At 40.5% G+C, this 24,612-nt stretch overlaps 1 protein-coding gene across 6 annotated transcripts in view; it reads left to right on the forward strand.

The window, feature by feature from the left end:
* Positions 1-24,612, forward strand: part of KANSL1 (KAT8 regulatory NSL complex subunit 1) — a 186,673-nt gene that overhangs the window by 16,467 nt on the left and 145,594 nt on the right. The window contains exon 1 of one of the 6 annotated variants that reach the window (XM_036835748.1): positions 11,294-11,426. The exons of the other annotated variants lie outside the window; for them this stretch is intronic. The gene's annotated coding sequence lies outside the window, so the exon portion shown is untranslated. Of the gene's footprint in view, positions 1-11,293; positions 11,427-24,612 lie in introns of those variants that run through there. 6 annotated transcript variants of the gene reach the window in all.

Below are 24,612 nucleotides of genomic sequence, written 5' to 3' on the forward strand. Positions count from 1 at the left end.
CCCTGGCAGCCACTAATCTAGTTTCTGTCTCTATGATTTGTCCTTGCTGGACATTTCATATAAATGGAATCATACAGTATGAGCTGTTTTGTGACTAGCTTCTTTCACTTAGCATGTTTTCAAGGTTCATCTGCGTTGTATCATATATCAGCTTTTCATTCCTTTTATGGCTGAGTAATATTCCATTGTTTGGATATACCCCATTGTGAGGGTTCCAGTTTCTCCACATCCTGTCAACACTTGTAATTGTCTATCGTTTTGATTATAGCCATGCTAGTGGGTGTGAAGGGGTATCTCATTGTGGTTTTGAATTAATTTTTCTGATAGCAAATGATGATGGGCCCTTTTCATATGCTTATTAGCCATCTGTGTATCTTCAGAGAAATGTCTATTTCTGTCACATTCATTGCCATTTAAAAAAAAATTTTTTAAAATTTATTTATTTATGGCTGTGTTGGGTCTTCGTTTCTGTGTGAGGGCTTTCTCTAGTTGCGGCAAGCGGGGGCCACTCTTCATCGCGGTGCGCGGGCCTCTCACTATTGCGGCCTCTCTTGTTGGGGAGCACAGGCTCCAGACGTGCAGGCTCAGCAATTGTGGCTCACGGGCTCAGTCGCTCCGCGGCATGTGGGATCTTCCCAGACCAGGGCTCGAACCCGTGTCCCCTGCATTGGCAGGCAGACCTTCAACCACTGCACCACCAGGGAAGCCCTCATTGCCATTTTTAAACTCCATTGTCTTTTTATTGTTGAGTCCTAAGAGTTCTTTATATATTCTGGATACAAGTCCCTTGTCACACATGAATTTTAAATATTTTCTCTCATTTCATGGGCTGTTTTCACTTTCTTGATGGGGTCCTTTTTTTTAAAAATTAATTTATTTATTTTTGGTTGTGTTGGGTCTTTGTTACTGTGCATGGGCTTTCTCTAGTTGTGGTGAGCAGGGGCTACTCTTTGTTGTGGTGCACGGACTTCTCATCGTGGTGGCTTCTCTTGTTGTGGAGCATGGGCTCTAGGCTCATGGGCTTCAGTAGTTGTGGTACGCAGGCTCAGTAGTTGTGGCTTGCGGGCTTAGCTGCTCTGTGGCATGTGGGATCTTCCTGGACCAGGGCTTGAACCTGTGTCCCCTGCATTAGCAGGGGGATTCTTAACCACTGTGCCACCAGGGAAGTCCCTTGATGGTGTCCCTTAATGCACAAAATTTTATAATTTTGAAGAAGTTCAGTCTACTTATTTTTTCTTGTCATTTGTGCTTTTGGTACCATGTCTAAAAACCATTGTGTAACCCAAGATAATGAAGATTTATTCTTGTTTTCTTCTAGGAATTTTATGGTTTTAACTCTTATATTTAAGTCTATGATACATTTTTGAGTTAATTTTTGTGCATGGTGTGAGATAGGGGTCCAACTTTATTCTACTGCATGTGAATATCCAGTTGCCCCACGACCTTTTGCTGAAAAGACTATCCAACCCCCACTCCTACCTCACTTGCCTCCCATTGAATTGTCTTGGCACCCTTGCCAAAAGTCAATTGACTGTGAATGTGAGTGTTTGTTTCTGGACTGTTAAACTATATTCCATTGATTTATATGTCTATCCTTATGCCAGTACCACACTGTTTTGATGTCTATAGCCTTGAATTAAGTTTTGAAATCAGGAAGTGTGAGACCTTCAACTTTGTTCTTCCTTTTCAAGATTGTTTTGGATATTCTGGAATTGAATTAATATATAGATCAATTTAGGGAGTATTGCCATCTTAACAAATTTACATCTTCTGATCCATGAACATGGGATGCCTTTCCACTTAATTAGGACTTCTTTAACTTCTTGTGACAATTTTTGTAGTTTTCAAATTATAAGGTTTATACTTTCTTTGTTAAATTTATTTCTAAGTATTTTATTCTTTTTGATGCTATTATAAATGGAGTTTTCTTAATTTCATTTCAGATTGTTGCTATTGTATCAAAATACAATTGGTATTTATTTGTATAGTGATCTTGAATTCTGTAACATTGATGGATATGTTTATTAGCTCTAATAGTTTATTTGTGGGTTCCTTAGGATTTTTTATATACAAGATTATGTCATGTACAAATTGTACTAGTTTTACTTGTTCCTTTGTAACCTGAAAGCTTTTAATTTCTTTTTTTTTTTTTTGCCTAATTGTCCTGGCTAGAATCTCTAGTACAATATTTCTTTAAAAATTTTATTTATTCATTTATGTTTGGCTGCATTGGGTCTTCATTGCTGCGCACGGGCTTTTCTCTAGTTGCAGGGAGCAGGGGCTACTCTTCGTTGCAGTGTGTGGGCTTCTCATTGCAGTGGCTTCTCTTGTTGCAGAGCATGGGCTCTAGGCGCACGGGCTTCCATAGTTGTGGCACATGGGCTCAGTAGTTGTGGCTTGTAGCCTGTACAGCACAGGCTCAGTAGTTGTGGAGCATGGGCTTAGTTGCTTTGCAGCATGTGGGATCTTCCTGGACCAGGGCTCAAACCCGTGTCCCCTGCACTGACAGGCAGATTCTTAACCACTGTGCCACCAGGGAAGCCCTCTAGTACAATGTTGAATAGAAGTGTTGAGAGCAGACATCCTTGTTTTGTTCCTGGTTTTAAGGAGAAGGTATTCAGTCTTTCTCCATTAAGTATGATGTTAGCTGTGGGTTTTTCATAGATGCCTTTTCTCAGGTTAAGAAAGTTTCCTTCATTTCCTGTGAGTTTTTATCAAGAAAGGGTATTGGATTTTGTCAAACGCTTATTTTGCATCAATTGAGATGATCATGTGGTTTTTTTTCCTTATTAATATGATGTATTACATTAATTGACTTTCAGATATTAAACCAACCTTGAATTCCTTGAATTAATCACACTTAGCAAAGGTGTACAATCCTTCTTATGTTGATGGATTCACTTGCTGGTGTTTTGTTGAGGAGTTTTTACATCTATATCCATGAACGATATTGGTCTGTAGTTTTCTTGTGATGTCTTTGTCTGGTTTTGGTGTCAGGGTAGTAACAGCCTTATCAAATGAGTTGAGATGTATTCTGACTTCATCTTGAAATAATTTTGGTTTAATTTTGGACATTCATTTAGCAATAGTAAATTCTAATTGCCTAATTACTGAATGAAGATAATAGTTAATACAACTAATGTTTAAGAAATTATGAGTTATTAAATTTGTGGCAATCACAAGAAATCTAGAAGCCTTCCCACGGGGCAAGAGCAAATATTTGAGAATGAAAGAAAGATGTAGGGCTTCCCTGGTGGCGCAGTGGTTAAGAATCCGCCTGCCAATGCAGGGGACACGGGTTCGAGCCCTGGTCCGGGAAGATCCCACATGCCGCGGAGCAACTAAGCCCGTGCACCACAACTACTGAGCCTATGCTCTAGGGCCCATGTGCCACAACTACTGAGCCCGCGTGCCACGGCTACTGAAGCCTGTGGCCTAGAGCCCGTGCTCCGCAACAAGAGAAGCCACCTCAATGAGAAGCCCGCGCACTGCAACAAAGAGCAGCTCCCGCTCACCACAACTAGAGAAAGCCCGCGTGCAGCAACGAAGACACAACGCAGCCAAAATAAATAAATAAAATTAAAAAAATAAAAAGAAAGATGTAGAATTAAATACAATTGGACTAGGTCACAAATTTTCCTTTTCTTGACCTTTTCCCTATCTTGAGGCATTCAGGGTAGAGGTTCCAAGTCTGGCACTTCAGATCCTTGTCTCCTACTTGGTTCCCTTAACCTCTTCTCTTAGTTTTATTTTTGAGGTACTTGTTTTGTTACCTCATTCTAGTTATGCCATAAATAACACCTAATTTTAGCATTCTTAGGGTGGTCTACAAAAGCTTCCCAAAAAGGCCAGAAGAGAGTTGAATTGGAAGCATAAAGCACTAAAATTTTGCTGATTGTTCTCTTACTACTTCTTGGCTTTGAATTACTGTTTAAAATATTAGCGAATAGAAAGGATTTTTTTTTTTTGGCTACCACATAGTTTATGATGGTGACTTAGCATTTTTTTCCAGAGGTACTATAGTGTTTAGCATCCAGTAGACACTCAGTAAATGTTTATGAATGATTGGGAATTAATAATAGGGCTTTAAGGGGATATCTAGTTTTATTGAAAAATCAAAGAAAGTCATTCAAGGCAGGAATACAGGTATTACTGTTGTCATGTTATAAAAATTCAATGCCCTAGCCTAAATGTTACCAGCAAGATCACATTTTGACATTGCCACCATAGAAATTCTAGGACGTGTGAGTAGGTTTTCTCCTCCTCTACACAGAAGGATTTTTTTCTTCTTTATACCATAAAAGATATAGTTTCATTAGGCTATTTTTTGTTGTCGTTGTTCTATTAGTTGAAGCTAGAGCTAGATCATTTGAGACAATTTTGTTAGATAAATTTGTTTCTAAATTTGATTGTGAGAATTAATTTGGAATATGGCTGAAAATACTGAATATTATGTTCTATTATTTTTGTCAGTCTAATCCAGAAATGAAAAAAGATTGCCGTTAAGAAAATTATATATGATTTCTTAGTAAATGAGTGACAGAGATAAGACAGGGACTTCAGCATTTCCTGAATTCCAGTCATGTTCTCTCAGTAGCTTATGGTCTCATTTATAATATTGTACCCACAACAATTTTTACATTAGATGTTTTCAGGTTTCATCATCTGTATAAAGGGACTACATTCAGGGTTTTTGGGCATGCATATTTATCTACAAATGCTTCTCCTAAAGTACTGTCAAGATCTGGGGTTGTCCAAAGCAGCTTGTCACAAAAAGAGCATTTCTCTGAAGACTCCTTCTCTATCTTGAAAAAATGAGAATTTTGCATTTTGTTCTGTAATATATGTGTTTATTTTAACAAAAGTGTATCCGATTTTACTATAATCTTTGAATAAATCGACACTCCAGCAAGATGTCTCCTGTCTGTTGAGTGGCTTCAGTTACTTCCTAGTCCATAGCTGTATGCTGCACACTGTACATGAGAACCCAGTTCAGGAATCCAGGAATCAGTGGATTAAAAAGTAATGTCCTTTCCAAGAATGGTGTGCCTCTCTATTGGAGGGAACAGGTGTGATGTGCTATCTCCATAATCCCTAGGTTCACTGTGCCATCAGAGCAAGATTTTAGAAGTTGCATCTTAACTTTGGACTCAGCAACTCACTTAAAAATTTTTTTTAGAATGCCTTTTGCCTTGTGCACTTGTTGCCTCCTTTTCTCTGTGAACATTTTTTCCCCTTCTGACTCTCTATCAGGCCCTCCACAACTTGGGTGCTCACAGCTGCCTTGAAGTTCTCCATGTTTACCTTTACGTATCATTTGGAAAAGAAGCCAGGCAGTTTTTTGGTAAATTTGGGGCATGTTCTGACATTTATTATCTGATACAGTGTTTAGGTCTTAGGCAGATTCCTTTATTTGACATTGCCTTATCTGCAAAATCAGTATATTAAAATACTCCTGTTACGTTTGGTCAATTAACTTTTTTGGTTAATTCTAATTATTGGAGAATTTTAAAACGTTCTATACTAAAGTTCAAAGCATTAGAATTTATTAAAATCCACCTAAATAATCAGTTTATTTAATCAGTAGTTTTTTGTATGTTTGTTTAATTTAACTCCTTGAGAAACTTTATTAAAATATTCATGTAAAGTTCTGGTTAAACTGCGTGTATTAGAAGTCAGTGCTTGTGTAGCTACTTTGAAATCTGGGACTGCAGAGGAGAAAACCATCAATCCTGGTTGTTAAGTCTTAACATAGCTGATGGCCTGGGAGAACCTGACTTGTTTCTTTAAGTGATACAGTTGTTTTCAGTTGAATTTTAGTATTGTCTTCTTAAATATCCCCAAATTATTTCTAGATTGAGGAGTGCTTTCAGGGTTAATCTGTAACTTTAGTTACTATTCTCAGTACTAACACGGTTAAATCATGAGTCTGCCTAAAGATTAGTTTTTCTTTTCAATGAGTTATTGGATCACTTCTGTGGTGAGATGGTAAGATAATATCTTTCTCTAAATTCCAGAGCCTGTATATCTTTAGTATGAGGAAGAATATTATCTTGTTTTTGGGTGGGATTGAAACTAAGGAATACCATGCATTCTTATAATACTTTGTCATTGACAAGTTTTTCAAATGCCTTAAATTGTTTAATCTTACTGCAAGTTTGTTGCTATTGGACTGAATACATAAGAATATATGATATTGTGAATTAGTTGAGACCTCCATTTAGTGAAAAAAAATCTTGATCTTTGTGCTTTATTGTAAACGATGTGAGGCGATTTATTGTAATCAATGTGAGGATTTTCTCTTACTTACCTTTGACCAAGTCTTGATACTGGTGAAACTGAATTGGTAGTATTGTTCAGGTTTAATACCTTTGTCATGTTTGCACTTCTTACTCTCCAGGTGAGTAGCATGTTTCTGTTGGGAGGCTCTAACTCTGGAAGGCAGGTGATACAGTGGGGAAAGTGAGAATTGGAGACTGACACCTGGATTCCAGCATGTGTTCCAGCTTTAGCTTTGGCCAGTCTCCTAACTATTTTCTCTTGGCTTCATTTTCCTGATAATAAAATCTGGAGGTTTTTATTAGATGGCCTTCTGTATTCCTTCTAATATCCAAAATTCTTTTATTTAAATTTCCCAGTTTTGGTTCAGTTTATCCTGGCTTTCTACTTAATATTTAGCTGGCTGAATATTAACATAAGAGCGTGCACCAATTTCAGTTTAAAGATGTTTCTTCCTTGATATAATTTTAATAATTGTCTTATATAGATTGATGTGTTCATTTCTCTGATATCTGGACTAGGTCCCTGGGATGCAATGGCAAATAAGAAAAACTGGGTCCCTGTCCTTTTGAAACTAAATGGTTTAGGCTTTAGGACTTTCTCTCCTGAGTTACTTTAATAATTGCTTTTTTTTTTTTTTAAGTACAACACAGAATAATCCCTTGTCCTTTTGAGATTGGTTCGGACATATGAAATACTGAATTTGTGATAGAATATTCTGCTTAGGAATTTCTGGGTTGTTAGAAGATATATGGTGAAGAAGTTAAAGTGCCTTTTTGGAGTATGTTTATTATATAGACCAGGGTAATAAATCAGAGAAGTTGGAATAATCATAGTTCCTGCTTTTAAGAGCTTTGAGGCTGGCTTCAGGAGGCAAGATTGGTATATGAAAACAACCTCAGAGGAATTACAGAGCATTTAACCAAGAGCAGGGTAATACAGTGCCAATTATCTACATTATTGTTATTATTACTGTTTTCTTTTTCTTTCTTTCCTATTCTATTATTTATCCGGCTTGTGGAATCTTAGTTCCCCAACCAAGGGTCGAACCCGGGCCCATGGCAGTGAAAGTGCCAAGTACTAACCACTGGACTGCCAGGGAATTCTCTTATTACTGTTTTCTTGCAGGAAAAGTAAATTAGAGGTGGATTGGGGGAGAGGAATGAACAAGGATTGGTGGTGAGGAGGGATGGTCCTCTTTTTCAGGGCAGAAAGAACACATAAAGACATGGATGGGTACAGAGTTGTGTATATGAGGAAAGGACTGGTCTATAGGTTATATAAAATATGACAATATAAATTATCCATAAAGTATTTTAGAGTATACAAATACTCTAAAATATGAGAAAATAATCAGTATGTTTTTGACTTCAGGTATAGGAACCTAATTCAAATTGGCTTAAACAATAAAGAAATGTTTGTTGTTACCTTGGTCTCATGTAGCTGGAAGTCCAGAAGTCTTGCAGATGTCAGGATTGTTTGATGTAATCATTTAATGCTGTCGTCAAGGGTCAAGGTACTTGCCAGTTCTCCATTCTGCTCTCTTTGATGTTGGTGGCATCTTCAGGCTTGCTGTAAGGTGACTGTAGCAGTGTGAAGTGTCATGTTCAGCATTACCTGAAAAGGGACTGTTTCTTCCTCATCTCATCTTTAGGACTGAATAATCTTTTCTCACATTTCTCTCCTGGAGGCCTTCCAGTGGGCTTCCACTTGTGTCACATTGGCCAGGATTACATTTCATGCCCATTCCCAACCAATCACTGGCAAAGAGAATGGGTTGAAACTAATCTACTAGGATAGAGTGGATATTGGAGGACAGTCAATCACAATGACTATTCCAAGAATGATTAGGAAAATGAGTAGTATGTTTTTTTTAAAAAAATAAATTTATTTATTTATTTAGGCTTCATTGGGTCTTTGTTGCTGTGTGTGGGCTTTCTCTAGTTGTGGCGAGCGGGGCTACTCTCGGTTGCAGTGCGCGGGCTTCTCACTGAGGTGGCTTCTCTTGTTGCGGAGCACGGGCTCTAGGCGCGTGGGCTTCAGCAGTTGTGGTACGCGGGCTCTAGAGCGCAGGCTCAGTAGTTGTGGCGCATGGGCTTCATTGCTCAGCGGCATGTGGGATCTTCCCGGACCAGGGCTCGAACCCGTGTCTCCTGCATTGGCAGGCGGATTCTTAACCACTGCGCCACCAGGGAAGCGTGTGTGTGTGTGTGTGTGTGTGTGTGTGTGTGTGTGTGTGTGTGTTTAATCAGCCTTGACATCCACTGTGTTTTGGGGGGAAATTTTAAGAAAATGTATTTGTCTAAGATTTTTGTGTCTGTAGTAGCTCACCTTTGAATGTCCTTATTTGGAAAAATTGGTGTCTGAGCAGAAAGACATCTGATTCGAGATAACGATGTAAAACAAATTGATTTAAGTGCCATAAACACTGTGAACTCCCTACTCTTGGGCTAAGCAGTGAGAAAAGGGGAAAGTGGGGATTTATTTTTACCCAAAATGCATGTTTAAAAATGAGCATTTCCACCTCTTTCTTAATCATTTGAAAAGAATGTATTTTATAACCTTGGTTATTTGGGGGCCTAATTAAATCTGACAGTTGAGTTTTAAGAATCGAAGCAGTAGTAAAATTAATTATTTTGTGGTGAGTGTCTTTGAACATAATATTTAAGTATACACTGCAAAGGGCTATGCCTTATTTGGTATTTTCATTCTGCTCATTTGGATTTCAGAATCCTCACATTAGGGCTCTAGTTCGCCATCTATTGGTTTTAGAATTGTGTTCAACACTTTCTGCTGTATTTTGTGGAATAACTATTTATGTGGAGATGTGTGTATACATTTTTCAATCAACTAATAAATCCACCCCCCCAGGATTATAATTTAAAAAGCCAAGACTAGGATCTCTTTTGGATGTGTATACAAATATGTATACATATTTTTTTTATTCTTGTGTAATTTGACCCTGTGACTTTCTTTTGATATTTGAGAACCATGACTATGATTGAGAGTGTGATTTTAAGGGTACAAATGGAAATATAGGTGTAGATGCTGTAGGAGCTAGTGAGTTAAAGTTTGTGGGAGGACAAGCTGTTGGGCTGTTTTTTGGCCTAACAGAAGTGACGCATACCACCGGATATTGGTTTTGGTAAGCCACAAAAAAGTATTGAGCGTTTCTCATCTTCCTTTTTGGTAGTAGAGCATATCTTTCTCATCTGCTGCATTTGATGATTTAATTGTTGGAAACATTTTTTGTTGTTGTTGTTCTGTAATTTAAAGTAATATTTTGATGAATACCAGAGTTCCTTTTTTAAGCCTCTAAGCACTGGATTCATCTTTTGGCAACTTTTTCTTTAGTTTTAAAGGATAGTGGATTATAATTTATGTAAATGTGACACTTTGCATTATATTGCTGAATTTTTTTAATCTAGAAAATCTTCCAGTATTTTAAGGCCCTATTTTGGAAAAGGAATAAGATATTGTACTGACAAACTGGTCATGAGAAATGATAAAGTGCCACCACTTTAAACCAACTCTGGTAGGAAAGTGGAAGTTTGCTTTTTGTTGTGAGATTTGGGTTTCTCTATGGAGTTCTTTGTTAAACTTTTAGCATAGCAGTGAACTTCCTTTTGGTGGAGACAGGAAGCATAAATACTCATTGTGTAATGCCATTTGCCTGCTTTGGTGGATCCGCCAAGCCGTGACACCCAAAACCAGACGCGTGTTTCTTAACGAAAACTACAGTTCCCAGCGGGCCTGGCGCTGGTGGGCCATCACTTCCCCTCTTGCTCCCGGCTGTTCCTTCCCGGGCTGGCCCGGCGCGGGCCCTGGCCCGCGCCTGCGCAATGAAGACGTGCGCTTTTTTTTTTTTTTTTTTTTTTTTTAACCCTGGCGGCTGCGGATCGCGGCACTGGGGCTGGTGCCCAGGCGTGCTGCAGTGTACGGAGGCAGGCTGCTAGGACAAAGGGCGGCAGGAAGCGGTTCACTGGTCAGGGAGCTCCCCACTTGATTCAGCGCACGTTTAGCCCTGGAATAATGTGGTACCGACGGCATTAGCCTATTTACTACCCAGTACAAACAGTTCCTCGCTCACGTCCTCTTGCTCTCTCGCCCCAGCCTGCCTTGCCCCTCATAGCCGGCGCGCGGCCTTGTCAGCCCAAGCGCGGAAGGAATGTGACGGCGTCAGTGCCTCAGGTTAGCCTCACCCCAGCCGGAGCGAGGGTCCGCTCCCGCCTGCCGCAGTGCCGCGTGCCGCCGCCGCACGTCTGGGAGCGGCTGGGTCCCGGCGCCGCGGCCTCCGCAGCTGGAGGTGCAGAAACAGCGGCCGCGGCGAGGAGCCATGACTGAGGCGGCGGCGGCGGCCGCGCCTCCTGGAGGCTCGCGGGGGCGGCGCGGTGGGCGCCCCCTGGCGGCGCGCCGGGGCGGAGCGGCCCTTCGCCGCCGCAGCCGCAGCCGGCGGAGGCGCTGCTGTCCCTCCTCCCCGTGTCCCCGGCGCTCGCCCGCTCGCTCGCTCGCTCCATTCTCCCTCCGCTTCAGATTAAAGGGGGGGAGGGAAAAGAAGCTCGGCCGCCATTTTCCCAGTGCCGCCGCCACCGCCGCCACCGCTCGCCGAGCCGGCGGGAGAACCGAGCACCTTAGCGAAGCCGACTCGTCTCGCCGCGGCGGTGCGGGGGGCGACCGGAGCGCTCTCCCCGGCCGGGAAGAGGCGTCCGGGGGCGGCGGCCGGGGTGCGGGCTTGGGCTGCAGACGGCGGCGCTTGTTTGTGCGGGGCGGGGGGGCGGCTTCACTCTCTGCCCCCGCCCGCCCGTCCTCCCGGCCGGGCTGTGGTCCCCGGCCGTGCCCAGGCCCCGCCGGAGCCGAGGAAGGCCGGAGAAAGAGCCCGAAAGAGAAGAAAAAGCGGCCGCTCCCCGCCGCCGCCGCCTTCCCCTCCCCCTCCGCCTCGCCCCCCCGCCCGGAAAGTCAGGGCGGCTCCGGGCGCCGGGGGGGAGGAGAGCGGCGGGCCCGGGCCGGAGCCGCCGCCGCGCGCCCCCGCCCGCCGCCGCCGCCGCCGCCGCCGCCGCCGGCCCTCGGCGCCCAGGCCGGGGGCTGTTTGCAAACTGCGCCCATTTTGTGGGGCTGAATCCGCCCGGGCAACGCTCTTCCATCACGTGGTAGGTGCTGCTGCTGCTGCTGCTCTCCTCCTCCCGCTGCCCTTTCTCCTTCTCCTCGCTCTCCCTGTGGCTCCCATTTCTCCCTCTCTTTGTTAGTTGTAACTAGAAAGGCAGGGCAGGGCAGGAAAAATCCCCGGAACTTTAAATGGCCTCTCCGGGCTTCCCCGCTGCGGGTCCGAGGCTGGGAGTCGCCCCAAGGGCGGGGGTGTGCGGGGGCCCTTCCCCACCAGCTGCCGCCTCGTTCGCCAGCTTTTCCTTTGGCGTTCTATTTAAAAATGCGGCCTTAAGAACACGATTTATTCCGGTTAAAAAAAAAAAAAACCCAAACAAACTCTTGCTCTCGCCTTGAACTTCTCTTGACTGCAAAAGGCCTTTCTCTGGCCGAAACACACATCTTACGCGTTTCACGGTGTGTATCACAACTCTGATTGTTTAGTGAGATGATTATGTGTTTCATTTATTTATTATTTTTGTTGCCTGTAAATTGAGGTCACTTACGTTTTCAGATCTAGTCTCCCTCAGGCAGACATGTGTTTTTTTTTTTTTTAAACTAAAGAGGAAGAGACATTTATTTGCTTTTAAGTGAGTTTGGGGGGCCTGTTTTCCGGCTGACTGTCTTTTGATTCTCAGCAAATAATTTGATTGTTTTCCATAGGATAAACAGCCTTACTCTCATGTTTTACTTAAAAATCCTTTTGTTTTCCGTTGTCGGGATCCCAGTGTGGTTTTTTTGGAGAAACACGTTACTTAACTATTGCTTATTGATTGCCTCAGGGGAGAAGGGGTGACATGATGGCGCCACTTTAAATTGCTCTTTTTCCTCCTCCTCCGATTTTCCCCCCTTTATTCTGGAGGTCACTGGACCATTTTTCGTGACCTATTAATAAACTACTTGAGAATGTTAACAGTACAACTAGTCGGGCTAGAGTTTGGTACCTTAAGGGTCGGGAGACCCGAATCCCGAGGTCCCCAAAGTTCCGAGAAATCTTCCTAGTCCTCCTGCCTCGCCTCCCTCCCCTCCATTCACAATCCTGGTGTTGCCATCTCCTTTGTCACGTGGCTAGCAATCATTGTGTTTTTTTGTTTGTTTTGGGGTGTGTGTTTATATTTTTAAATTGTAGCCCAGAAGAACTTCTCTCCTCCCTATTACAGAGATCAAAACGTTTTAGTTTTTTTAGTTTTAAAATCGGAGAACATTTATAATAAACGATAAAATTACATAATCTTTGCCTTGCATAATCATGATATAGTTATAGGTTGTTACTGAACTTCGTTTCTAAAGCACTTTCAAGTATGGAAAGTAGAACATTGGAATATGTTTTCCATTTCTCAGAATAGTCTGTAGTATTTTCCCTGCTTTTTGGGTCCTTTAACCACTATTTACAAGGACTTAAGTGGGTGTGTTTTCCCCTCCCCCCTTCTACAGGCTATACTTAGTTCTTTTTCTAGCATACTGTCTGACCAATTTAGAAATTTTCAATTGTCTACATGCTTGTCATTTAAAACTATTTTTCTTTTCTCGCAACAACACTGAACAGTTTTGAGTAATAATTGTTTTCTACCTGAAGGTATTTCATTATGTTTCTGTTGCGTTTTTGATCCAGAGAATTTTTACTACTAATCCTGTAGATTTAGAAGAATGTTGCTCTATTATGTTTCTTCGTATCAGTTTTCCCCATAGTTGGGTAAATTCCTATTTTATAAAATACCGAATACATTTCTGTGTTGTTTCTACAGAGCTTACTAACCGCGTTTACAATTTGAAAAAAGGTCTGTTGTGAGTTCAAAAAATTTCAAAAAGTAAATACGAAATATAGTGATTCTTGTGTGCATTGATTCGTTTCCTCTACCATGTATATTTTCAATGGTTTTGGGCCATTTTCTTTGCTAACAGTTACATCATGTCATGTGATATGTGCAGTGTGATGTGTAGTTCTAAAAATAAGGCAAGGTAAAAATGCTCATCCCTTGGGAATCTAAAAAATGTATTATAAATGTGGGATAACTATCCTCAGTCATGGAATTCTGATTTCGATTTCTGCTAGGTTTATCCTACAAAGTATGCAGTTCCTTTGACCTTTAGCATATTTGATGTATTTGTTAGTGATCTCATGATTTGAGGTGGTCAATTTTTAAATTTTCAAGTGTATACCATTTGGAGGGAAACATAGATGTGACAAAGATTCTTAACATCTGTATTATGGTAAAAGATGATTGGTCTCTGATGACTGCCTAATTTAAGTATATAAAAAGTATTTTTGATTTACGTCTGTAGACAGTTAAAAGAGTGATCAATTAAGTATTGATAGAGCCTTGAGGTATGGTGGGGTTTTGGTCCTTTTATCTTTGTGAATCTACTTAAGTGAAGTATTTAGAAGTGTTGCTGCATCTTTCCTGAAAGCCTTATTCAGAATTTCAGTGTTTGACTTTTGTGCTTTACCAAAGTGAGATGTTAAATCTTTGTATGATTTTCTTCCCGCCTACACATGTTATTCCTATGGTTAAACCTGCAGAGCACACGTTGATTGTTAGGTGACTTATCATTATCCTGTTGAGGAAAATTCTGGAAGCTAGAAAATGAGTAAGCCTTAGTTTACTTTTAACTTTTATCAAGGTGAGAAGAAAGGAAAGTAACTATTTTTCTTCTTCAAGCACTGCTGGTACCTTTCCATTTCTAGTCATGCTACACTGTAACCAGTGTCTCTACTATTCTGGATTTTATTGGATTGATCACAGATTTTAATTGTATTTTAAAGTGAGTAACAAGTTATAGATTTGTTCTGTTTGATATAACCTGACTCATGTTGTGTAAACATAGGGCCATTGTGGTTGATGATGCTGATTTGAGAGGGTATTTTACTATTGAGTGGTTCTAGTTAGAAACTTTTTTGAGTAAAGCTTAGTTACCTTGTTATAGTACTAGAAAAGCAATTTTAAAATGTGAAAAAACTTAGTAATCCATGTTGGATATTTTAAATAATAGTCATTGAAAGTACTGTGTTTAAAGAATATTGCTTATTCCTCTTATATTGTCATCTTCCTTGGGCGGGGGGTTTGGTAGGGGTTATTTTTTTCTTCTTGGCGAGGTCATTAGACACAGAAATTAAGTGATTGCCTTCCTGGAGAGAGAGAGACTTTTTTTTTTTTAATTAATTGGTTTTTTTGTTGTTGTTTTTTTGTTTTTAACCCCAAGCATCTTTCCATCCCCTTGAGTTTGGAAAGGAGGAACTAGTGCAGACCAAGTATGTGGTCTTTGGTTGATTGCCCCAGAGCAAATCTCATTATTGAGTGGTTTATTTAGAGTTTCAAAGCACCTTTTCTTTGCCCTCTTTCTCTATTTTAAGTAAGTTTCTGCCTTGATTGGTTAGATTGTTCTGGGTCTCAGAAAGCATATTTTACATTAGTGCCTTTTTACTTGATCACTTTATAAAAAAGTACAGGTGCAGGTGACTCAAATAAAATGGCCCCAAACACCTGGCCTTTTTACTGTGACAGTGCAGAGAGTACTTGGACCACGTCCTTTCCCTAAAAAGGACTTTAACTATTTCTTGGAAACCTATATTAAGTCTGGATTTTGAGTCTTCATGTTGCTTCTGAAGATGTATGTTTAAATTATAGTTTCTATCATAATAAATTGCATGTTAGTCTCTGGGCATACTAAAAGCCGTGCAAAAATATTCCTGCCAGAGTGATATTTCATGACACAAAACAAGACACTTTCATCAGTACTTCCCATTCCCTGAAATGTGAGATCAAAACTCAGTGAACCGCAGTAATGCTTAGAAAAGACAATATGAATTTAAGAAGACAAATATTACACTGTGATAGAGGTCACTAATATTTGAAGGCCACAAGAAGAGATAAGAAAGTGGTGTCCTTGGGTCACTTGCAGGTTGTGGAGAGAATTGTGGCTCATAGGAAAAGACCAGTATATGTGATTGGGAGGGTCACTATTATTTATTAGTTCGGTTATCATTTGTTCCTGCATTATGCCCTGTGCCTGTCTTTTAGGATGTAGGGTAAAATGTATAGGAGAAAATAAGCTGATAGGTATGATTTACCAAAAAGCCTGGTCTCCAAAAAGAACTGAAGTAGATGTTTTTTCTCTTTGTGTGTTAAGCTTTTCTTGTCTTTAATCAAATAAAAGTAAAGCAAAAATGTAGGGTGTGAGGAAACCGACTTCAAAGTAGAGAGCACAGTTCATATTTATGAATGAAAAGCAAACTTGGGTAGTCTGAAAGAAAAACTTAAGGATTGTATATGAAGATTTTAAACCATTATGTCAAGAGAGGCCCTTCAAGGTAGATACCTTTTAAATTCTTGTTTCTCTGTTGGGTAGTGGTCTCTGGCAACGGATAGCTGCTTAATAAATGTTACCTTCTGCAAGCCTTGCTTTTCTAAGATTTTAAACTAGTTCTATAAAATTGTAACATTTGCATGCCCTAGCCCACTAGGGAATTATTTAGCTATATATTGTTGTTGACTGTAAACTTTCCTTTTTTTCCTCCAGTTCTAACTTTTTAAAAATAATTTCTCCCCAAACTTTTGAGAGTGAGGAAATGTAAGGTGGAGGTAAATTCAGTGCAGTTTTATCTGAATGTTATCAAAAACTTTGGTTCTTGTTACTTGAACCAGGAATCCCAAATGAGATCTCACTCTGAATTTTAAGTACAGCAGATTCCACCCTTGTTTGGAAAAAAGTTGCTTGAGTGGCATCAAACTTAATAGAGTCCCTGACCTTTTAATTTCTTTATATATATATTTTTCAATACATTTATTTATTTATTTTTGGCTGTGTTGGGTCTTCGTTGCTGCATGTGGGTTTCCTCTAGTTGCGGAGAAGCAGGGGCTACTCTTCGTTGTGGTGTGCCGGCTTCTCATTGCAGTGGCTTCTCTGGTTGCGGAGCACGGGCTCTAGGCACGCGGGCTTCAGTAGTTGTGGCTCACCGGCTCTAGAGCGCAGGCTCAGTAGTTGTGGCGCCTGGGCTTAGTTACTCCACGGTATGTGGGATCTTCCAGGACCAGGGATCGAACCCATGTTCCCTGTATTGGCAGGCGGATTCTTGAGCACTGTGCCACCAGGGAAGTACCTTAATTTCTTTTTAAAAAGGGAGCACCTTAGGGTCAGACCTGGTTAAATTCACTTGGAGGGGAAGTGTTCGGGAATAAAAAAGATGAATTACAATTTTGTTGTTAGGGCATTAAACCAAAAATTGCTAAAAACTGATATCTAGGCTTTCCCTTGCTATTTGGCCTTTGTGACTGCTTACTAGCACCTCCACTGGAGGGTATGATGAAGGGATAAAGGCGAAAAGCTAATTAGTTTAGCTTCTGATGTTTGCTAGCATTAGAGGCTTTGCAGAAATACTGGTCTGATAAGTTGAACTGTCAGGAAAGTTTTGTTAAACTGCTCATATATTGCCATGGAGAACTGAGGATGTTTGAAGACTTCAAGCATATTTCAGAAGATAATGGATTGCTGTTTTTTTGTAGTTAATCTTTAATTAATTCAGTATTCTAAAGGGATAGGTTGATTCAGTGAGATCCCTCGACTTTGGTCAGGTACCCCCTCCTCATCCCCTACCCCCCCAACCTAAGAACTTGTTTGCTTTTGAATTGCTTGGACCCTTCAAGAAATCTTCGATTTTAGTATTGTTCAGAAACACTTGTGTTATTAGAGTTTGCTAGGAAGAGATGAGATAAAAATACATTTTTCCTTCTTTGTTTTTTGTGAGGTAAACTGGTAGGAAACTTGAATTCAGTGATAAGATAGAAATAGGATAAACATGAATAAATATTTTGATATGTAGTTATCCTTCAAAACAATTTTATTTTTTTTTAAATACAAACATGATCTTACCTGTTTCGTAGCTTGGTCTTTTTTTTTCACTTAGTTATATATCATAGAGATTTTTCACATCAACATAAACAGTTTTTTTTAATAGCTGCAGAATATTCTATTGTATCTTTTAAGTTTAGCTTTTTTTTTTTTTGCTATTACAGTTCTTCAGTAAAAGAATTGTCTTCAGCAAAAGAATTGTGCATATATTATTATGTATCTGTGAGAATATTTCTGTTGGATAGGTTCCTAGAAGTGCAGTTACTAGGTAAAAGTCTGAGTAGTTGCATTTAAAATTTTGATAGGTATTGCCTTCAGAAGGCTTATGTAGCCAAATTTAGTAGTTTAAAAGTAACTTAAAAAGTTTGTCGGGCTTCCCTGGTGGCGCAGTGGTTGAGAATCTGCCTGCCAATGCAGGGGACACGGGTTCGAGCCCTGGTCTGGGAAGATCCCACATGCCGCAGAGCGACTAGGCCAGTGGGCCACAGTTGCTGAGCCTGCGCGTCTGGAGCCTGTGCTCCGCAACAAGAGAGGCCGCGATAGTGAGAGGCCTGCGCACCGCGATGAAGAGTGGCCCCCACTTGCCACAACTAGAGAAAGCCCTCGCACAGAAACGAAGACCCAACACAGTCATAAATAAATAAATTAAATTAAAAAAAAAAAAGTTTGTCGGTCTGAGTGCATGTGCTTGGCAATGTAAATGACCGGAACTTGAGGTAGTTGAAGTCTGTCCTAGATTCAGTTGGTTCCTGCTTCTTTTTTAAAAAATTATTTATTTTATTTATATTTATTTTTGGCTGTGTTGGGTCTTCGTTGCTGAGTGTGGGCTTTCTCTAGTTGCGACCAGTGGGGGCTACTCTTCCTTGTGGTGCGTGGGCTTCTCATTGCAGTGGCTTGTCTTGTTGCGGAGCACAGGCTCTAGGTGCGTGGACTTCAGTAGTTGTGGCACGCGGGCTCTAGAGCACAGGCTCAGTAGTTGTGGCACATGGGCTTAGTTGCTCCGCGGCATGTGGGATCTTCCCGGCCCAGGGCTCGAACCCGTGTCCCCTGCATTGGCAGGCAGATTCTTAACCACTGAGCCACCAGGGAAGCCCCGTTCCTGCTTATTGTTAGATTGTTTTTACTTTATGATCAGACACCCCCATTAACTTTATAATGGATCTCCATCTGATGCATTCAGCATAGACTACTCAGGTTAGCTAACATGTATTGGTCCACTCTCTGCCAGGCGCAGTGCTACATGTAAGGGTAGAGATAAAACAACCCATAACCTTCCTTTTAAGAAATATACAGTCGGGATTGGGGCGGGAGGGCGACAAAACTAGGTGTTTATGTTCCATTATGAGCTGTTGCCCAGGGTGTCATGGGAGTGCATATTAGACCCTAGAGTGGAAGGGACCTCTAACTTCACCTGAAATGAATGGGGAATAGTTTAAAGAGCATGAGATCTTGAGCTAAAACTTGAAAAGCAAAGGTACAAGGGTATGTAAGAGTCTGGAACTAAATAAGATTCAGGTGGCTAAGGTGGGGACAGGTTGGAGATGAGGCTGAGTGTAAAAGGGGGGCAGATAAATGTTGTGTGGGAGTTTGGGTTCATCCTTACCCTAGAGTCACTGAAGGATTTTAAGCAGGAACACAACATGGTTGGATTTATGTTCCCTCTCTTTTTCCCTTTTTTCCTCCTTCTTTTCTAGTAATCATTTTGGTAGTGGTAGTGGGCACTAGATTGAAGGCTTGCTGAGACAGGAAGAAAGAACAGTTGGAAGATTACTACTGCCTGGATTACTGTAATACGTAAGAGGTTCTGAACTAAGGCAGTGGTATTAAGGATGCAATGAACGTGCCTGTCATTCTATATTGAATCCTCCCTATTTAACCTTCAGTATTCAGTCAGAATGTCATCTCTTTCTGAAGCCTTGCTTGATCCCTTCAGGAAAAACAGTGCTTTATCATCTGGGTTTACCTTCACACCTAATTTCTATCTTCTTATCTTTGGCATTGATGACACTGCTATAATTCTTGGTGTCTCCAGCATTAGACCATGAACTCCTATAGTCTTCCTATTATTCCTGTCTGGTATTAGTATATGTTTAAGTATTAGTATATGTTTAAGATGTCTATGGTAGATGGTAAATCAGTGATTGGGATCGGGATTCATTCACATAGGGCATGTTGAGGGGCAAGAATTGGTTTTGGATTTGGTGTTGGGGGTAGGGGTGTTGGAAGTAGCTGTATGGGCGATACTGGACCCTCCTTATTCTTTAGGTTTCAACTTAGATGTTTTTCCCCCCGGGAAGCCTTCTGTGACCCCACCCACTCTCAGCCTGTGTGAGGGTCCCCTAATGTCCCCCCAGGATTCCCTGATCACAGTGAGTGTCTGTCTTTACTGGTCCATGTCGTCCTTATAGACACTTGGTGTGGGGCTTTGAATGCTGTAGGCATTTTAATAAAATTTCTATTGGAGATAATCAGTTGGTATTTGTTATTGACTTTCCCATAAAGACTAAAATTCAAAAACCTCATGTTTAGCAGTTAAGCTCCTTCCAGTTTAAACCTAGCCTTGTATATAGTGGTAACACAACATTGTAATTCAACTATACTTCAATTAAAAAAAAGAAAGCATGGGCCTTACAGTTAGAGATTTGAATCGGAATCCTGCCTCTGCAGCTTGGTAGTTGTGTGATCTTGGGCATGTTACTTAACTTCTGAGCACCAGTTTCCTTATCTATAAAATGAGAATAAGAGTACATACTCGTCTTATAATGTTATTGTGATGATTAAATGAGGATGTGTATGTAAAACATTTAGCACAGTGACAGACGCAGTAAAAGGTCAATTAATGTTAGTGAACATTAGAGCATTTAGTGAATGATAGTGAATGTTAGAACAATCATAATAATAACCTATTCTCCAGCCAGAGCTATGATTCCCTTAGTAATTATAAAACCGAAGAAGCCCTGCCCTGTTGGCATAGAAAGTGTTAGGGGCTGGGGTGGTGAGGTCCACATTATTTCTTTGTTTTATAATAAAAATTTTGCTGCCCACTCCCTGTTGTATTCCATAACAAATCTACATTTGTAAAAGAAATACAAAAAAAAAAAATACTTTCCAGTGTGTTCCATAATGTAGCTTTTGGTACTTCATCACGAAGCACTGCATAGCTGCTTTTTCCCTCTCTTTCTTGAGAAGCTGCCCACGTAACACTTGGTTCATCCAAGTTCTGTGGATCATCTCCCAAATCCTTCCCTATTATTTTGATTGTGTCAGTTTCTTGATTAGAATTTCCTCATCTTTCTGTGCTTAGCACAATCTTATACGTGAAAGCCTACCTCTAGGTCTTTTTTAACTATTCTAGCCCTGTCAGTAAGTGTTCACAGTGCTTACTATGTACCAAGCTCTAGCTAGATAAAGTTAGTGAGCATACAAAGAGGGATGTTAAAGAACTTCTCCTGTCTCGGAAATAGAATAAATTAATATTAATAAATTGACAACTAGGGAACATTCAGATGATTTTAATTGAGTGATGACTTTAAGTGCATTGTACAGGTTAAGCAGGAAGAAAGTGATGTGAATCTGAATAGTCTGGAAAAGTTGTTGTGGAGATGCTGTGTATTGAAGGATTAAGTTTTGGGCTTAAAGGGTAGAAGGACCTTCCAGGTAGAGGCAGCAGCATAGGCAAAGATTATGGAGTTGAATCTGGGGGCAGGGAGTTCTAGGTCTAAGCCAACTGATGCACTTGCTGTGATATTGTTTTAAGTTTCATCTCGGAGAATTTGGACTCATGAGAAAGGTACTAGGAGTTATTCTAGAGTAGAGAAGAGAGGCGATAAAAAGAATGGATTATGGAATGGATTAGAGGACTGAGGCATCAGTCAGGAAGCTGTTATGATAATTTAGATGTGAGCTGATGCAGATGCGGGCTGGGTTTGGGTTGGCCCTGTTAGGAAAGGAGAGGATACCCCAAAACTGAACAGCGCCCCCCACCTGTACAGCTTTATGAGAAATAAATGAGATTTTTATCATTAAGGAGCTGAAATTATAAAGGAAAAGACAGCCTTCTCTCTTGTTTCCTAAGAGTCTTTTACCTTTTCTGTTTATGTCACTTATTTGGCCCTTCTGCAGACTTTAGGCCCTTCCAAAGCCTGGAGGAGACTTCGACCATTCCACTGTGGTGAACACCTTAGTTGAGATTCTTGTTGTATCCTATCTGGATTATTGCAGTAGCTTCTTCATTGGTCTTTGACTTTTTACTTTCTTTTAATCTGTCCTACCCAACTGGTCTCTGAAGCACGGTTCTCCTGTGTCACTCCCCATTTGAAAAACCTTTAATGACTTTCAGCTGCCTTTAAGTCTGAGTAAAGGCTGGCTATTGAAGGTTGTCCATTAATGATCTGGCTTCAAACTTCCTTTTCACCTTTTTCTATAGTGTTTTCTCTGTTACAATATGCTTTATATTTCAAGCAAATTGATCATTTCTTTCAACCTCCAGGATATCCTATGTTTTCCCCCAGTTTTGCCTTTTCCTGTGCCTTTTCCTCTCACTAGAATGCCACATTACCCTTCTTTTACCCCAGCCTTCTACATAATGAAATTTTAGCTAATTTTCAAGTTTCAGCTGAAATTTTGATAACTTCACAGACACTTCCCTAACCATCCTTCCTTTGGCTATTTCTTTGTTTTGTGCAGAGTAATGAGGTAATGGTGGGAAGAGGTTAGTAGAAGCCACATTATGGGCAAGCTTCTTTTCCCCCATTTGATTTTTGCTTCTGTTTTCAGTGAAAGTGCGGTTGTTGGCCACCCAAATGGCCAGACCCTTCCCTTTGGGTCCTGGCAGCTTATCAACATTTTTGCAAGGTGGATGCTGCCAGTTTATTCTTGTGTAACTGGACTCCTGTCTTGGGAATTTACAAGGAATAAGGCATGGTTCTCATTTGCAGGTGTGGAGTTAGTTTTGACTTGCACTATTTGAAGCAGCCAGATATGTGTGCTTTCTGGAAATCTGTATATACAGAAATATGTATGTATATACAGAAACATGTATGTATGTACAGACATCTGTAGCTGTAGAGAGACTCTGTCTCTAGACAGTGGTTCTCAATTGGGGGTTGTGATTTTGCCCCCTGGGGGACATTTGTCATTTCTGGAGGCATTTTTGGTTGTCATAATTTATAGGAGAGGAGAGTGCTGCTGGCATCTAGTGCATGTAGAGGCCAGGGATGTTGCTAAACCACCTGCAGTGCACAGGAGAGATCCCCTTCCTCCACAACGAAAAATAATTTGGCACAAGTCAGTAGTGCTGATGTTGAGGAACTCTGTCCTAGGGGTGTACTTTGGCTTCCCAGTGCTACTTGTGTTAGGTGGAAGTTTGTTCTTGAATCTGTATTTCAGTTTATAATAATAGAATCATAAGCACAGGAAGGGACCCTAGAGGTCACATATTTGAACTGTATTCTAACTTGTATCCCTCAGAACAGTTTTCTGCAAGATATTAGTAGGTGTAATGGAAAAATGATGTTTATTTGTTAAAGGTGCAAATATTTGAGTATTCAGTATAATGAAGTGTGTTGTGAATCTTCATCAAGGAAGTTTCTCCTAAATGTGTTTGCCTGCTGAACCCATTTGACATCTTGCAGTCCTCAAGATGCTTCCTTGGAACTGGGAGGGAAACTGTTATTACCTAGCCCAAACTTTTATAGCCTTTTAAAGGACCTTGATAAGATAGCCCTTCTTTTTGTCTCTTCAAGGTTACTGCTGAATCTTAGTTTATGTCAGTGACAGCAGGTACATTAGCTCCATCTTTTTTTTTTTTTTTTGGTCAGATTGTGGTTTATTAGATGAACTAAAAAATTGGAATATTTTAGGTTCCTTTATTCTAAATGTACAATATGACTTTACTATCTGTCCCCACCAGTGAATTGGAAATTATAATCCCAGCCCGAAACCTACCACCCAGGTTGTTATGAGGATTAGTAAGTAATTATAGCTTTTAATGCTTTGTATTCTTTGGAGAAAGGTGATTTATCATAAACTGTTTTTGTAAAACTGCTTAAGTCTGACAGTTTTTCTCTGCTCTGAATTGTTGAGTAGTGATGTTTTTTGGGATTCAAGTGGGATGGGAATCGTTTCAATCAACATTTTGCTCATTATGTTAAATTTAAGAAAGTTATTGTGATATTTTGCCTTATTCACATTTTTTGGCTCTTTAAGAATTTGCGTTACTTTTGCTTCCTTCCTTTTTATTATATAAGCAATACATGTTTATGGTGGAAACATTACATAAGCCAGAAAATAAAAGACAAAAGAATCTTATCACCTACTTTTAAAAACAGAAATGAGGTCATAGTATATGTTTTATTTTTTAACACCTTTTTTTTTCATTTAACATTTTTTCATTTCAGTAATGTTTGCTTTTTGTCTATAGGTTATAATAACAGTGCAAATAATGGGTGCTTGTGCCAGGCACTAGGTTAAGTAATTGAAAGTATTTTATTTAATCATCACAGCAGCCTTCTGAGGTCCGCTCTGTTTTTTGCAGATGAGGAAATTGAGGGAGCAGAATAGTTAAATAATTTAAATACAGGTGGAGCCAGGATGTGAACCTGGACCGGCTCCCCTTATCCGTGAGTGTCTTTGGGAGTAATATTGCATCTCAGCACAGCGTTTCAAGTCAATGAAGGGAGAGGGGTGTAGTTTTTAATATATATATTTATATATATATATTTTTTAATAATTAATTAATTTTTATTTTTGGCTGTGTTGGGTCTTCGTTTCTGTGCGAGGGCTTTCTCTAGTTGTGGCAAGTGGGGGCCACTCTTCATCGTGGTGCGTGGGCCTCTCACTATCGCGGCCTCTCTTGTTGCGGAGCACAGGCTCCAGACACGCAGGCTCAGTAGTTGTGGCTCACGGGCCTAGCTGCTCTGCGGCATGTGGGATCTTCCCAGACCAGGGCTCGAACCCGTGTCCCCTGAATTAGCAGGCATATTCTCAACCACTGAGCCACCAGGGAAGCCCTAATATATATTTTTTAACAGTAGTTTTGGTGTAGAAAGATAAAGATTTAGGAGTTAGGAATGGAATTTCTTCTGAAGACTTCACTTTTCCCTTTCCCTATTTATTGAGACAATTGTTTTAGTAACTACTCTTTGCAATGCATCCTGTGGGGATATTGAGACCAAGGAGGGAGTGTAAGCAAAATAAATTCGCTTTTGAGGTGTATGTGATTAATGTCAAGTTCTCGGACTGCTTGCAGAGGGTCAGAGAAATCTTGAAAGAGATGGGATTTGAGTCAGCAGGTTTTTCTTTTAAGTTGTGAATTTTTAAGAACTGAATAATTCTGAAATAACTTTG

Source organism: Balaenoptera musculus, chromosome 20, assembly GCF_009873245.2.
Source record: "Balaenoptera musculus isolate JJ_BM4_2016_0621 chromosome 20, mBalMus1.pri.v3, whole genome shotgun sequence".
Taxonomy (NCBI): Eukaryota; Metazoa; Chordata; class Mammalia; order Artiodactyla; family Balaenopteridae; genus Balaenoptera; species Balaenoptera musculus.